Source organism: Corythoichthys intestinalis, chromosome 4 (assembly GCF_030265065.1).
Source record: "Corythoichthys intestinalis isolate RoL2023-P3 chromosome 4, ASM3026506v1, whole genome shotgun sequence".
Taxonomy (NCBI): domain Eukaryota; kingdom Metazoa; phylum Chordata; class Actinopteri; order Syngnathiformes; family Syngnathidae; genus Corythoichthys; species Corythoichthys intestinalis.
Genome location: NC_080398.1, coordinates 60874904 through 60890611, shown reverse-complemented (window position 1 = coordinate 60890611; position 15708 = coordinate 60874904). Strand labels below are relative to the sequence as shown.

General features: G+C 41.5%; 1 long non-coding RNA gene across 1 annotated transcript; it reads right to left on the bottom strand.

Annotated features, from left to right (window-relative positions):
* Positions 1–9294: 9294 nt before the first annotated feature.
* On the bottom strand, positions 9295–15443 carry LOC130914308 (uncharacterized). The gene is made up of 3 exons (XR_009062876.1): positions 15202–15443; positions 10232–10507; positions 9295–9659 (listed from the first exon to the last, which is right to left on the bottom strand). It is a non-coding gene; the product is annotated as an uncharacterized LOC130914308 (long non-coding RNA).
* Between the last annotated feature and the right edge of the window lie 265 nt (positions 15444–15708).

The following is a 15708-nucleotide window of genomic DNA, read 5'->3' as shown; positions in this document are numbered from 1 at the left end:
TGCTGCTGTGTTTCATCAGTTGCCCTGTCATCAACTTGTGGGTCGTTTTTTCCACTTATTGCGTCATTCTCAAATTTGTTTATTTCCTGCATATCTGCATTGTCATAATCACTGTCGTTCATTGATTCATCTGAGCTACTGAGTGTAGGATCACACAATGCCTCACTTCTAATGGTGATGTCACTGTATTGCGGATGTATTTGTTTCAATTTATTGAGAGCAATCACTAGATTGGACCAAGTGACAGTTTGAAAAACTTGATGGCCTTTGTAACCTTCTCTTGAGTTTCACTCTCAACACCTGGGACCTGCTTTTTAGTCTCGGCAAAGAGTTCACTGTTCCTTGGATTTCAGATGGGACACACACCACATTTGCATGAATAGATCTTTGTTGGCCTTTGGAGAGGTGCACAATGTTTGCAAAAGCTATGCATTTGGAGATGAGGTGTCTCTCCAATATGTTTAAACCAAACAGTTCAGTGGGAATATCTGCTAGTTGGAGATTGTTGGCCACAGCGAGGGCTGGCATTTGACCATTTTTTCAGATATTCATGGCATGTGTGGCATATCCATTCTCTCGACCTTTCTTTTGGCACTTGACATGTCTCGCATTCTTGACTACAAGTATGGACATACTTCCCAGTTAGGCAACTTGCAACAATTTGCTCATTTTTGATAAACAAGCAGCACTGGCAAAGGCGTACTTGGTTTGGAAATAACGCCCTATTACACACCGTACATGGAAATGTTGGCCCAAATGTAACATTTTGTTTGAATAGCGCAACATCTTTTAGGATATTGGAGTCATTTCTTTTGCCACATAGCTCATTGATTGATCCACCGTCTGCCGGGCTCTGAGGTGTTCTGGGAGGGTGTTCCACAGACTGGGAGCAGCAGCTGCAAAGGCCCAGTCGCCCATAGTCCTGAGCCGAGTCCTGGGCGGGAGTAGACGGTGCTGTTGGCTTGACCGGGTTCTGGCTGAAATATGTGATGTGAGGAGTTCGGTGAGGTAGGTGGGGGCTACACCGTGTAGACAGTGATGGGTGCGAAGGAGGATTTTGAATTCGATACGGAGGTGAACAGGGAGCCAGTGTAGGGTGTGAAGGATGGGGGTGTTGTGCTCATGTTTGCGCACCCTCATCAGGACCCTGGCAGCGCTGTTTTGGATATACTGAAGCCTTTGTAGGCTCTTGCCAGGGATCCCGATGAGGAGTGCGTTGCAATAGTCCAACCTGGAGGAGATAAAGGCATGGACGAGTCTCTCTGCAGCAGGACGGGAGAGAGATGGCCGGAGTTTGGCAATATTGCGGAGGTGAAAGAAGGAGGTTTTGCAAATGTAATTGATGTGATTGTTAAAGCTAAGATGGGGGTCAAACCTGACTCCCAAATTAGTCACAGAAGGGGAGAGGGAAAATTTGTGGCCGAAAAAGGAGACTGAGGAAATGGGGGCGGAACGGAGCTGGTGAGGAGTACCAATGTGAATAGCTTCTGTTTTGGAGCTGTTCAGCTGCAGGAAGTTTTCACTCATCCAAGCCTTTATCTCCTCCAGGCAGGAGTCAAGTTGAGAAACAGAGGAGGAGGGGGTAGAGGACGGAGTGACCTTGAAATATAGTTGTGTGTCGTCAGCATAGCAATGGAATTGTATTCCATGCCTGCTGACGACACGACCGAGGGGTATTATGTAAACGGTTTAGAGGATTGGACCGAGTACAGAGCCCTGGAGGACTCCGGAGACGATAGTGTTAGGGGGGGGATTTAGCATCCCCAAGGCTACAAACTCGGTCCTTCCTGTGAGGTATGAGTTAAACCACTGAAGGGCAGTGCCAGAGATACCTATAACGTGTTGGAGGCAGTGAAGGAGAATGTGATGATCAACAGTATCAAATGCAGCAGAGAGGTCAAGAAGGATAAGGAGGGAAGTAGAACCGGAGTCAGAGGTCATCAGAAGGTCATTTGTGACCAATTGTAAGAGAATGGGAAATTTTCCCATTTGAAATGAATGGGAAAGTTTTTGGCAAATTTCCGGGTAATCGTAATTTTTTTCCAACTTTTACCTCACCTTCACCATCCCGGAATTTTTTTATGCCCAAATTATGTGATTTGGTCAAAAATTTTAGGACTAGGATACATTATGAAATTTTTTATTTACGGAAAATTTTTCGGGGCCGTTTGAAAAATTTCCTGCTTCGCGCGAAAATTCCGGTCGTGCTGATACTTCAACGGTGCTGATTGGTGTTATGTTTCGGGCTGCGCGGCGTGCCGAAAAAACGCAGAGAATAAATTGAATAATAAAGAATAAATAATAAATAAGTAGGCTAAAGTTGAGAAACAACATATACCTGGCGTTTCCATAGGAAAGACTCAGGTAATAATAATAATAATAAAGTTGCAGAACAACATATACTTGTTCTTTCAAAAGGAAAGACCCAGGTAATGATGGCAATCAGGGCGAAGACGATAGTGAGTGGCTCTCAAAAAATAAAAAAAATATTATGATCTCCCAATCACGAGGTGGCCAGACATTATGTCCCCCCCTCCCATTCCTACTCCCGGGCCAAACCTCTACGCAGTGGTGAGAATCAGCAGTCCTGAAACAGCGTTTCATTTATTTTTCAATAAGGGCATCATACAACGGATTTTGGACATGACAGACATCCAAGGACGCAGGTTAGTCACTTCTTGGAGCACACTGACTATCGAGGAGCTGCGAAGTTACTTAGGGCTGCTGATTTTGGCAGGGTTACACAAATTGAAGCACGAGGCAACGATCAGCCTAAGGGACAAAGAGAGTGGAAGGCCCATCTTTTCAAAAACGATTGCCCCTGGATGCTTCTGCCAAATCAACCACATGTTGAAGCCACAATGCCACCACCAAAATTAAATGTCCCCCATCAGTGACATATGGAATATGTGGAACGCCCTGTTTTCAGAAGTTCTGAAAGGGGAAGCACTGCCTTCTACCGAAGGCTTGGTGGAGCAGGCAGAGTAGCGAGCTGGACCCCCGTCTAAGCGCAAACAATGTGGCCTTTGCACAAAGCCACTTCGGGCTTCAAACATCTGTGCAAAATGTGGAACTTACATTTGCAGAAACCACATGAAGACCCACTGCATGAAATGTTAAATGGGCGGAAAAAAAAGATCAACTCAAGAGTGGGATGATGTTTATAATGCAAATAATGTAAATGCAGCTTATGGCTGCTTTATGAATACACTTCAGCAGATGTATGACAAACACTGCCCGGTCAAGTTGACTCACATAAAACAAAGAATGCAAAACAAACCTTGTATGACCAGGTCGCTTATCAATGCTTGCAAAAAAAAAAAAAAAACGTACAAGTCTTATCTCTCAAAAGACAAGGCTTGCAGAGGATAGGTACAAAAAATACAGGAATAAGCTAAATTCCATCCTGAGAGCGTGTAAAAAACAATACTATAGTAAATTACTGAAAGACAGCACGTGCAGACTGTGGAAAATTCTAAATGGGATGATAAAGAAAAATAAGGAGTCCGGAAAATCTTACCCTGACTTCTTTTATGCAGACACCATTGACCTGAGGAACAAAGAAGAGATTGCAAGTAAATTTAACGAATTCTATGTGATGGTTGGGCCTAAATTAGCTGAAAACATTCCCTCTGTAGCAGGCTACAGGCACTCTGACCCTAAACTAAAATCCATGTTTTTGGAACCAGTTCAGGTCGTTGAGGTTAAGAATTTATTTGCGCAGTGTGTTAACAAAGAATCGACTGACCTAAATGAAATTGATATGAAACTTATTAAAAACATTCATTATGAAATACTACACCCTATAACCCATATTTTCAATACATCTTTCGAGACTGGAGTCTTCCCTGATGAAATGAAAATTGCGAAAGTTGTCCCAATTTTCAAGGCGGGAACTCACATGAGTTCAACAACTATAAACCCTACTCACATGACGTCACAACCACGCCTCCGCGCCATATTGTCAGTCTACTCGTCGTGTTGATGCATTACCGCTACGTAAATTCCTCCTATTACGGCATGTTTTTCTGCTCGTTAACATTAATAATCAAAATGGTCAAGGCGTGTGTGGCGGTTGGTTGCAATAAAAGAGAAGATAGACGGAGAGACTTGAAGTTCTACTGTATTCCGAGAGACCCAGAGAGGAGAGCGAGATGGAGCGCTGCAATTCGACGAGAAAACTGGGCTCCAAACGATTACCACGGATTATGTAGTAGTCATTTTATATCTGGTAAGATGCATTTAATATATATATATATATTTAGAGGGTTTTGGGCTGACAACCACAATTAAGATCATTGCGAGGCTAATCGCCGACAACATACAGTTTCAAATTCAAGATTCTTATTTCTTCCACCATCATTACATTTTGAATAATATTTAGCTGGTACCAAGTGAAATAAGCTGGCCTCGTCTACGGATCATCAGTTAAACAGGTGTGTCCAAACCTTTTGCAAAGGGGGCCAGATTTGGTGTGGTAAAAATGCGGGGGGCTACCTTGGCTGATTTACATAGAACAATATATTTAAACACATTTTAACAAGCCCTTCTGTGTGTCACATTTGCTTTATTATTATTTTTTAATTCATAATTTCAACAGTCTCGTCTTTGTGGCTTTCTCTTTCGACACTCGGACTCTTGCGAAATACTGCTGCTGTGAAAAAATAAACTAGCTTCAAGTTGCTATAATTTCTCGCTGCGTATCTTCCCTGTAATGTTGCCGTACATGTCAGTGTGTCTTGTTTAGTAATATTGCGTCACATCGAACTCTTTGAAAACAGCGACTGTCTCTTTGCAAATGAGGCAGACACAATTGTTGCGTGCTTTATTGAAGAAATAGTCCAATATCCACCTATCCTTGAAGCGTCGGCCATCGCAGTCAACTTTTTCTTTTATTGATTGTCGCCATTTTAGAAATCACACAGGGTAATGTTGCTTAGAGTGCTGCTCTTAAAGTTTTTTTAAACTTTCGTGAGAATAGGCTGATTTTGTGTGGACAAGATAGTTGTAGATGTCAGGGTAGCAGATGTCAGGCAGAGAGGGCGAAGACAGCGGGTCGAAAAATATCGATTTAGGCATCAAATATGGATCTGGCGAATGGATAGACTGAAGCTTTTCCACATAACGCCTTTTATGCAACGCATCCAATGAGTTTACAGCGTCTGAAAGCACCGGGGCTTCCATGAATTGCTCTATGAACTGAACGACTAATTGAAACCATTGAGAATAGGGCTAAACAGAGACGGACAATATGGCGGCCGGATACAGCGACACGCCATTCTGTGACGTTGGTGAGTAAGGTCTATAGACCCATCTTAATCCTGCCTTAAATCGTAAATCCTCGAAAAACTCTTCAACAACAGACTGGACAAATTCATAACAAAGCATCATTTACTACATGATAGCCAATACGGGTTTAGAAAAAACCACTCCACTGCGCAGGCCCTAGCAGAGTCTGTAGAAATTATCACAGATGCTATTGACAAAAAAAAAAAAAATACTCAGTGGGAATTTTCCTGGACCTAAAAAAAAGCCTTTGATACAGTTAACCACGATATCTTACTGGACAAACTAGAGAGACTTGGAATCGAGGGGTCGTTCTAAATTGGGTCCGAAGCTACCTACATAACCGATCGCAATATGTAACATTTGATGGGTGTAAATCAACTACATGTCAAGTCACATGCGGCGTGCCCCAAGGCTCCGTCCTGGGACCGAAACTATTCATCATATACATAAATGACTTATACAAAGCATCTGAACTACTAAAAATGGTACTTTTTGCAGACGACACCAATATCTTTTGTTCAGGGAAGGACCTGACAAGTCTCTCTAAGCAAATAAATGCGGAACTAGCAAAATTTGCAACAATGGTTCGACGCAAATCAATTATGTCTGAATCTCGAAAAAACTAAATACATTCTATTTGGCAGGAAAGGTCTCAAGGAGCACTTAAACATACAAATAAAGAATGTTATGATACAAAGAGTACGGCAGCACAACGTCTTAGGTGTAGTACTAGGCAACTTACTAACATGGAAGGCCCATGTGGAGCGGCTGCGCAATAAGCTTGCTAGGAGCATTTCCATTCTCTTTAGAGCCCAAAATATGCTAAATGAGAGGGCTCTCCAAACTCTTTACAGTGCACTTGCCGCACCTCAGTTACTGTTCTGGAATTTGGGGACACACACACACTATTCACCTTTATCCTCTTTTTATCCTTCAAAAAAAAAAAAGCAATTCGGATCATTCACAACGCACCGTTCAGAGCACACACAAATGAGCTCAATGTTTCACAAGATAGGAAAAGACAGAAAAAGGGATATTCAGCCATTCCTCTTTGCAGAATCTCTCTAAATCATCCAGAGACCTGGGTCCTGTCCTCTGTACTCTCTCCTATTCAGCTCACCCCACAGGTTTTCAATGGGGTTGAGGACTGGGGACTGAGATGGCCATGGGAGGCGCTTGATTTTGTGTCTGGTGAAGCATTTCTGTGTAGATTTTGCCATATGTTTAGGGTCATTGTCTTGCTGAAAGACCCAGTGACGACCCATCTTCAGCTTTCGGGCAGAGAGCAACATATTTTGATTCAAAATGTCCTGGTATTTCAAAGCATTCATGATGCCATGCACCCTAACAAGGGTCCCAGGGCCTTTGGAACCGAAACAGCCCCACAGCATCACTGACCCACCCCCATACTTCACAGTGGGTATGAGGTGCTTTTCAGAATGCGCATCTTTCGTGGCACGCCAGACCCACTTAGAGTGGTGGTGCCAAAAAGCTCAATCTTGGTCTCATCTGACCAAAGCACACGGTCCCAGTTGAAGCCCCAATACCGCTTGGCGAACTCCAGACGTTTGCGTTTATGATTGTGAGTGAGGAAAGGTTTTCTCCATGCATGCCTCCCAAACAGCTTGTTGGCGTATAGACAGCGCCCGATGGTTGATTTGAAGACTTTGTGACCCCAGGATGCTACCATTTGTTGTAACTCTGTAACAGTGAGCTTTGGAGATCTTTTGATTTCTCTTACCATCCTCCTCACTGTGCGTGGTGGCAAAATAAACTTGGGTCCTCGTCCAGGCTTGTTTACCACTGTTCCAGTTGTTTTGAACTTCTTAATTATTCCTCTCACAGTGGATATGGGCAGCTGCAGTTGAGTGGCAATCTTCTTTTAGCCTCTGCCTGACCTTTGAAGGTCGACGCACATCTGCCTCACTTGTATGCTGTGTTCCTTTGTCTTTCCCATGTTTAAGAGTGGATAAGAGAAATGGCCTCTGTGTCACGTCATATTTATACCCCAGGGAAACAGGAAGTGATGAATTACAAATTAAATGTTCTTACTACAGCTGAAACGAATACTCGAGCAACTCGAATAACTTGAGTTTAAAAACTGATCCGAGTAATTTTATTCACCTCGAGGAATCGTTTAATTTTGCCAGCTCTAAGCATCACGTTTTGCCCGGACTACTTTTAATGCGGGACAACGCGCTGACGTCACGTGCGTAGAGGAAGAAGCAATTTAAAAAAATAAAAAAAAAAAAAAAAAAAATAAACTACTGCAGCCGACAGCCACTACAAACTACGCCGACCTTGCTAAAAACTACGCCTGCATGATGCTAGTGCGGTAGCAGGTAGTGTCCGATGCGTCTCATAGATATCGCATGCATTTAGGACTAGATGCGAAATGACAGACTCGGCCGCGTCTGGGCAGCGTTAGTAAACAGCCGCCCTCTTTAAGCAGTAGACTTCTCATCGCTAATAAATATAACATTACTGTCACTCGCTCACGTAGACGTAACGTAACAGTTACGTTAGCCCTTCGGAGGGCTAGGTTTCTATTGATTATGACCACTGTCGATGCATGGCTAACGTGTCTTAAATACAGGCTTTATTTAATCTGTAAAAACACAGCGCTGTAGAGTGATGAGGGTTTAAAATTAAAACATATTAAAGCTAACTGTCAGTTTTAGCTCAGTAGTCATTGTTGAATAAAACACCAAGTAGCACTGGTCCCTAATGTGCTCCAATACAGCAGCTATCTTACATTTATTTTGAACACTGCAAAAACACAAAATCCTATCAGCACTTACAGTTTTGACTAACTTAAAACTTAACTAGAAACTTAAAAATAGCTTGACACAAATGGAAATTAAATTGAAACACGTGGGAAAAACACGTAGCTTTCAAGTGATGTGTGTTATGATGCGTAATCACATTTTTAGGTAAGAAATATGTTGTTGTTTTTTTTAAATAAGATCTAGATGTTTTTTGAGTGAAAGCAGTGATTTTTTTTTTTTCTAGTCACATCTGAGATGCAATTGTTGGCTTTTTTCAACGATGTACATCGAAAATAAAGACATTGATTGACTGAAAATGGTTCAGTATTGGATTAAATGTCTTTTTTTTCTCATGCATAACTGCTCTATATCTTAAAAAAAAAATGTTTTATCCGATTACTCGATTAATCGATAGAATTTTCAGTCGATTACGCGATTACTAAAATAGTCGATAGCTGCAGCCCTAGTTCCTACATACTCTGGTAAACTTTGTAAACTACTGTAGAAATGACAGAAATGCTTCATTTATATTTATTTCCTGGGAATTGTTACGGGTGCAAAGAATTGTGGAACAGGTGATTTAATGAAAAATAATTATTTTTTAGTCAGGGATTTTTTTTTTATATTTTCTTACAATTCATTTGAGTTGAAGGTTACATTTTCCTAAAATTTTCAGTGTGACTGTATTCTTCTGCAATAAACACTGAATTTATTTTAAGGCTTTAAACACATCTTAACCGGGGGTGCCAATGATTATGGAGGGCACTTGTATGTTGGTCTGTGGAGAGCAGGTGCACGAGGCTGGTCCAGCGGCTGGATTTATCTTGGGTTTAAAACCCACTGTGTATTATAGCAAACACTAATTCGAAGCACACTGTTACACACGTGCACACATGTAGCACACTGCGACGCACTTTGTCTTTGCCAATGACCGTAGCTGGAAGAGAGCGAGCCTTCAGTAAAATGAAAATTATAAAAATTGTTTTCTTCTCCCCGGGCCCCTGCAAGTCTGTTGATAGCCCTGAATATATATATATATATATATATGTATCTGACGTATTGTAAGCATTATAAGTCAGTGATATCTGTTGTTCAGTTCTGTCTACAGTTAGGTTGAGTATGAATGACATGATTGTGTGCGTTTAAATAAGAAAATAGATGTGTTGTGCTGAAGATGAATGAAACAGAGGTCATGGTTTTGCTAGGGATCATTTGTGGGAACTAGTTAATGTTATACAAAAGTGTGGATCCAAGTGCAGGGAAACAATAGGCAAAAACGGGAATTAGTGCAAACCTAAAATGTATTTAATAAACTTTTTCACCAAACAAAGTACTTTAAGCATAAAAAATAAGAGTGAGAGTAACAAATCAAAAGCACAGTTAAAAGAAGGTCAGGGAAATGTAACACGATGGACCACTGGGAAACATGACACACATGGATGACGACTTGACGAGGACTACGCTATAACACAATGCTTAAATCGACCAGGTGACGAGACAATCACCAACTCGTGGGTGACATGAAGGGCAGCGGACTGGTCCACACGCAAGGAGGAGGCAGCAACAGGTGAACACCATTCGGAATCAAAAGGATGAGACACACTGGGTGAGGGAAAAACCATACAAGAATCAAACACATGAACTCAAATCTTATCAGGTTTCCATATGCATGTGACCTGTCATTACAATTATCAAGAATGACAGGCATGCACAAGTAAATTAAACATTGGCAGTATGGTCATTATTCAAGTTACGGACATCAACAAGTTGGCCAATGTAAAACTTTATATCTGAAAAGGGATGTGCAGATGTCTGAATTGATTAGGTTAAAAATATCTTGAAATATGACTGCAGTCAGAATTCAATGATATACAGCACAGGTGTCAAACCAATTCCAGAAAGGGCCAAGTGGGTGCAGGTTTGCTTTCCAACCAATGAAGAGGACACCTTTTCATCAAATAGATCTTTTACATGTGTAATCAGTTCAACTTTGTCAGGTGCTGCTTTTTTCAGCAGGAAGTTCATTGGTTAAACTCTTTGCGCGTTATCGGTTGGAACAAAATCCAGCACCCATTTTGCCCTTTCTGGAATCGGTTTGACACCTGTGATATACAGTATCAACAGGGATTACAGATATTGTAAAATTGTCCCATGATGCAAAAATATTAACATACCTCAAACCGTCCGAAGATTTCGTTGTCCTGCTTGGTGTGGAGGAAGGAGGAGTCGCTGTTACCAACCCGATGATTTATGAAAAGATAACTTCCTCCACACAGTTGGCCTGTTCCTCATTTAAATCCACCCTGAATGTATCGGTGCCATTGGAGATGGCCACCGATACACTCAGGATGGATTTCGTAATTTTGGCCCCACCGTCCGGGGTGAGTGCCTATTCAGTGCCCTCTGTTCTTTGGCAAATGTCCACCACTTGGGCTTTGAGCATGCTCATTCTGAAAGATTAAAAAAAAAAAAAAAAAAAAAAACATCATTTTATTACTGTGTGTATTGTAATACCAATTGTAAATGATGAATAACGATTGTGAATAATCGGAAGTTGGAACAATTTAAGTTTTGGTCTATTATTGTTCAAGAGTATTCATACAGTGTAGATTGACTCTGAAGTCTACTCTCATACCCCTTTCCCACTGGCCAAAAAACAAAAACCCGTATCAACCCACTAACAATCGGCTTTTGGTGGCAGTGGGAAAGGTGCAGCGACCCGCCTCGACCCGTGTCATTCAACCCGCCAAGCAACCCGCGTTAAAATCACCTCGGCTCTGATCGTCATGCAGTGTGAAAGCAAAACCCCGGGTCAACAGTCAACACCCTAATCTACGTGGTGACGTAGGCTCTTACGTGATGCGTCATAACAACGTTCCAGTCGCCTCCCATTTAACACGCCCCACAACCGTAGTTACGTCGATGCTCACAACAAAGCTAGTAGAAGAAGAAGAATTCACGTCTCTTACGTTGCCTCAGCAAAGCAGAGTGTTGATCCTCTGCTGCATTTCGACCATTTTGAGGGCAGTAAAAAGCATGCAAACAGAGAAAACAAACGGAAAAGAGGCTTCCATTTTGCTCTGCATTGTTTACTTCCTTGAACTGAATGAATTCGGTCGTATTTGTCGACGCGCATCTTTGCGTGGTGACGACTGAGGAGGAGTGGGTAGACGGGTGGAAAAAAATAAAAAAGACTCGGCTTTTTTTGTCAATGGGAAAGGTGCCAAATGTCAATTGCTAGTGGGTTTCGGCTTGGAAAAAACGCGCGTGGACCCACTACTTTCAGTGGGAAAGGGGTATCAGTGAGCAGGCCCATTAAAAATAAACCCTCATGGTCAATTTCGGCAAAGGACTGGCTGGCACACCTATTTTCATTTGCTATTTGTGGCACATGCGCATTGAGAAGGCTCGAAAGGACGTGCCTGGCACTGTCAGATTATTCTCCCTGTATTTTTGAAACACTCTGAGAAGAGTCTGGGACCCATCTCCTTTCTGTTTGCTGTGGCTTGCTACACCCTGGGAATTTGATCCACCGAACGGTTGCCAGACTCTAAAGCTGGAACAGCGGTGAGTCTGGTGTACCGGGCAACGAAAAGACTGCAGCGCCCTCTTTTGTATACATTTGAACAAGGGGGACGGTGCGATTGTGGGAAATGCACATTCAGAAGGCGCCCAAAGCCCGCCGCTCCCTCTTTTATATACATTTGAACATGCGAAAAGGGCTCCACCGTGTTTGAATGTTGATGAAAATTACAAACGGTTTCCTACGGTGGCCCTGAAGTGCAAAACACAACGGCAATTAAAAAAACAAAACGCCAAATTAAAAAACACAACTGCAAATCACATAACAAAAAAACAAAGCTAAATAAAAAACACAATTGCAAATCACATAACAAAATAATAAATTAAAAAACAAAACGCAAAATCACATAACAAAATAACAAATTGAAAAACACAACGCCAAATAAAAAAACAACTGCAAATCGCATAACAAAAAAACAAAAAACACAACGCTAAATTAAAAAACACAATTACAAATCACAAAACACAACGATAAATCACATAACAAAATAACAAATTAAAAAATACAACGACAAATCCGAAATGAAATTACATTTCGGCAACCGGAAAAGGTAGGGACCAGTCAAAATGTTAACTCATCTCTGATTGGACGAATCCACCGGAAACAGTACGCTCATCGTTGATTGGACGAGGCGGAAGACTCGACTGCAAGATGGCGCCTACCATCAGAGATAGTTACTGCTCGCTTTTGGTTGAAGTTCAACATTTGGCCAAAAATAAGTAAAACACAATTGAATTCTTGAAGTATAATGCATTGCCAGACCTGTGGAAAGCAGTTGGTGGAATCTTCACCTAATTTTTGCAGCGACTGTGACAAGAGGCTTCGAGAAGTTTCTAATGTCAATGACGCAGAACATCCTTCGAGTAAGTAAAACAGTGCAGTATGACTTTCTTTACCTCTGTAAAACGATACATACGTTTACCGGAGAAAGCTAACATTATTCATTCGGTTACCAGGCCTTAAGATTTCCTTGACATGTCCTAATTATGCACTTTCATTTTGGGAATAAAAACATTGCGTAATGCATGCCAATCAAATGATCTACTGCATTGTTACCATTCTTATTTCAGAGAAAGTTGCAGCCGTTTCCCTGGAAGAAGTTCTGATGTTCACTACAGGGTTAGCAGCATTTCCACCAGCCCCTTCCACGCATCGAGTTCTTGACACTCACGGTTCCACTCGCCAACACTTGTGCTTATAGACCCTACTCACCTGACGTCACAACCACGCCTCCGCGCCATATTGTCCGTCAGCTCGTCGGGTTTAAGCATTACTGCTGCGTAAATTCCTCCTATTATGGCGTTTTTCTTCTCGTTAACATTAATAATCAAAATGGTGAAGGCGTGTGTGGCGGTTGGTTGCAATAACAGAGAAGATAGAGGGAGAGACTTGAAGTTCTACCGTATTCCGAGAGACCCGGAGAGGAGAGCGAGATGGACTGCTGCAATTAGACGAGAAAACTGGGCACCAAACCATCACTACAGATTATGGAGTAGTCATTTTATATCTGGTAAGATGCATTTAATATATATTTAGAGGGTTTTCGGCTGACAACCACAATTAAGATCATTGCGAGGCTAATCGCCGACAACATACAGTTCAAAATTCAAGATGCTTATTTATTCCATCATCATTATTTTTTGAATAATATTTAGCTGGTACCAAGTGAAAGAAGTTAAACAGGTGTGTCCAAACCTTTTGCAAAGGGGGCCAGATTTGGTGTGGTAAAAATGCGGGGGGCTACCTTGGCTGATTTACATAGAACAATATATTTAAACAAATTTTAGCAAGCCCTTCTGTGTGTCACATTTGCTGTATTATTTTTTTTTATTCATAATTTCAACAGTCTCGTCTATGTGGCGTTCTCTTTCGACACTCGGGCTCTTGCGAAATACTGCTGCTGTGAAATTAAACTAGCTTTAAGTTGCTATAATTTCTCGCTGCGTATCTTCCCTGTAATGTTGTCGTACGTGTCAGCGTGTCTTGTTCGGTAATATCATTATCGCGTCACATCGATCTCTTTGCAAATGAGGCAGACACTTTTGTTGCGTATTTTATTGAAGAAATAGTCCAATATCCACCTATCCTTGAAGCGTCGGCCATCGCAGTCAACTTTTTGTTTTATTGATTGTCGCCATTTTAGAAAATTGGAAGTAAAGGGTAACACGGGGTAATGTTGCTTAGAGTGCTGCTCTTAAAGTTTTTCAGACTTTCATGAGAATAGGCTGATTTTGTGTGGACAAGATAGTTGTAGATATCAGGGTAGCAGATGTCAGGCAGAGAGGGCGAAGACAGCGGGTCGAAAAATATCGATTTAGGCATCAAATATGGATCTGGCGAATGGATAGACTGAAGCTTTTCCACATAACGCCTTTTATGCAACGCATCCAATGAGTTTACAGCGTCTGAAAGCACCGGGGCTTCCATGAATTGCACTATAAATTGCACGACAAATTGAAACCATTGAGAATACGGATAAACAATGACGGACAATATGGCGGCCGGATACAGCGACACGTCATTCTGTGACGTTGGTAAGTAGGGTCTATACATTGTCAGCTTTATTTTAAGACACATATGGTGTCTTCAAGCAAAACATGGATTTTGGAATCCAGAATTCACCTGGATTAGGGTGATTTTAATGTACTGTATTTACAATGTTTTTTGTATGACGTTTTGAGAAATATCCTATGAAATTTTTAAAGTAACAATTAACTCACTGCCATTGACGACGCTAGATGTCAAATCTATTGAAATGGGAGGGTTAGCAAAGGAATGGATGTTCATTCTGTCATCCCACCTATTTTAAATGGATTATATGTCTGTTGGTGATATTTAAATTCACAGCAGAAGTATGAAAAGAGCCACGTGGTTATACGTCTATCATTGTCAATGGCACTCAGAGTTTAGGATTTGTCCAAGTCTTTTTGCACTACTGCATGTTAGGCAAGTAGTAACCCCCTGCACCTTAAAGGGGAAGTTCTGATTTTTTGACATCAGGCTTAATCTTCGAGTTGGGGGGGGGGTTAATTAGTCAGTGGAGTAGATTTCAAAATATTACGTAGCGTTTGTTAGTCTTTTATTATTTTTCAGGGTTCCGGAGTGGCTATGCTAATCCAAGTCAATGTGCCCAATTAGCATACCAATAAAACAAATATATGCACGAAGGTGAATCACCGATGACGCATGCAATCAGTAGTGTTGGATATGTTTTCAGGATAAAGTTATTAAAACTTACCATTGCATGTCTATAACTGCAGTATGAAAAGCAACATTAGTAATTCAGTTGCTTTGCAGAGAACAAGCGCCGGGCACTCAGGGCGGAGGGATATAACATTGGTCTGTTTACCTTTTTTTTTACCCCCCCCCCAAATCAATAACCCGACTAACTGTAGTTTATTCTAACCAAGACATGGCTTCGTTTGAACCGTATATGCATTTCTCTGACACGGAATAGGATGATTAAGATTGTGTTAGTTTTGTAAACATTTCACCATATCAGTTTGAGCCGGAATATATAGACCAACAACTGAAAGACATGGAGGAAAATCGAAGACTGACCAGCACAGATCCTGCAGAAGCTGCCGCAGCCTTCGACAACCCAGTCAAGACAACAGTAGACTGGTGGTGTCGTTGCAAAAAATGCATCCCAATGCCAACAGATGTCGAATATTTTTGCTGCAGGGAATGGCAATTGGTTGCTGAACAATTGCAACAATTGGAGCTGGACACGAGTTTTCATGAATTCGATATATCGCTGCATAGTGACAAGGAGAAAAAGTATTTCGATACATAAGTGAACACGAAGACTTTTTACCACTTATCAACAAAGGTGTTCTAGAAACTTTTTTCTTCGTTGACAAGATCAACTGGAAGAAAAAACCAAGGCCAGCAGGCCTAAATGGACAGCTATCAATGAGCTAAGTGGATTCCTGCATGCCGCTGGGCGAATATTCGTAATGGTCTCATAATAAGACTACCTATGGTATACTCTCTAAGCTTCATTCTACTTCAGGTAAGCAGCTATATAATCTCAACTGTAATGCATTGTGAGCGTAAAAGCATGAT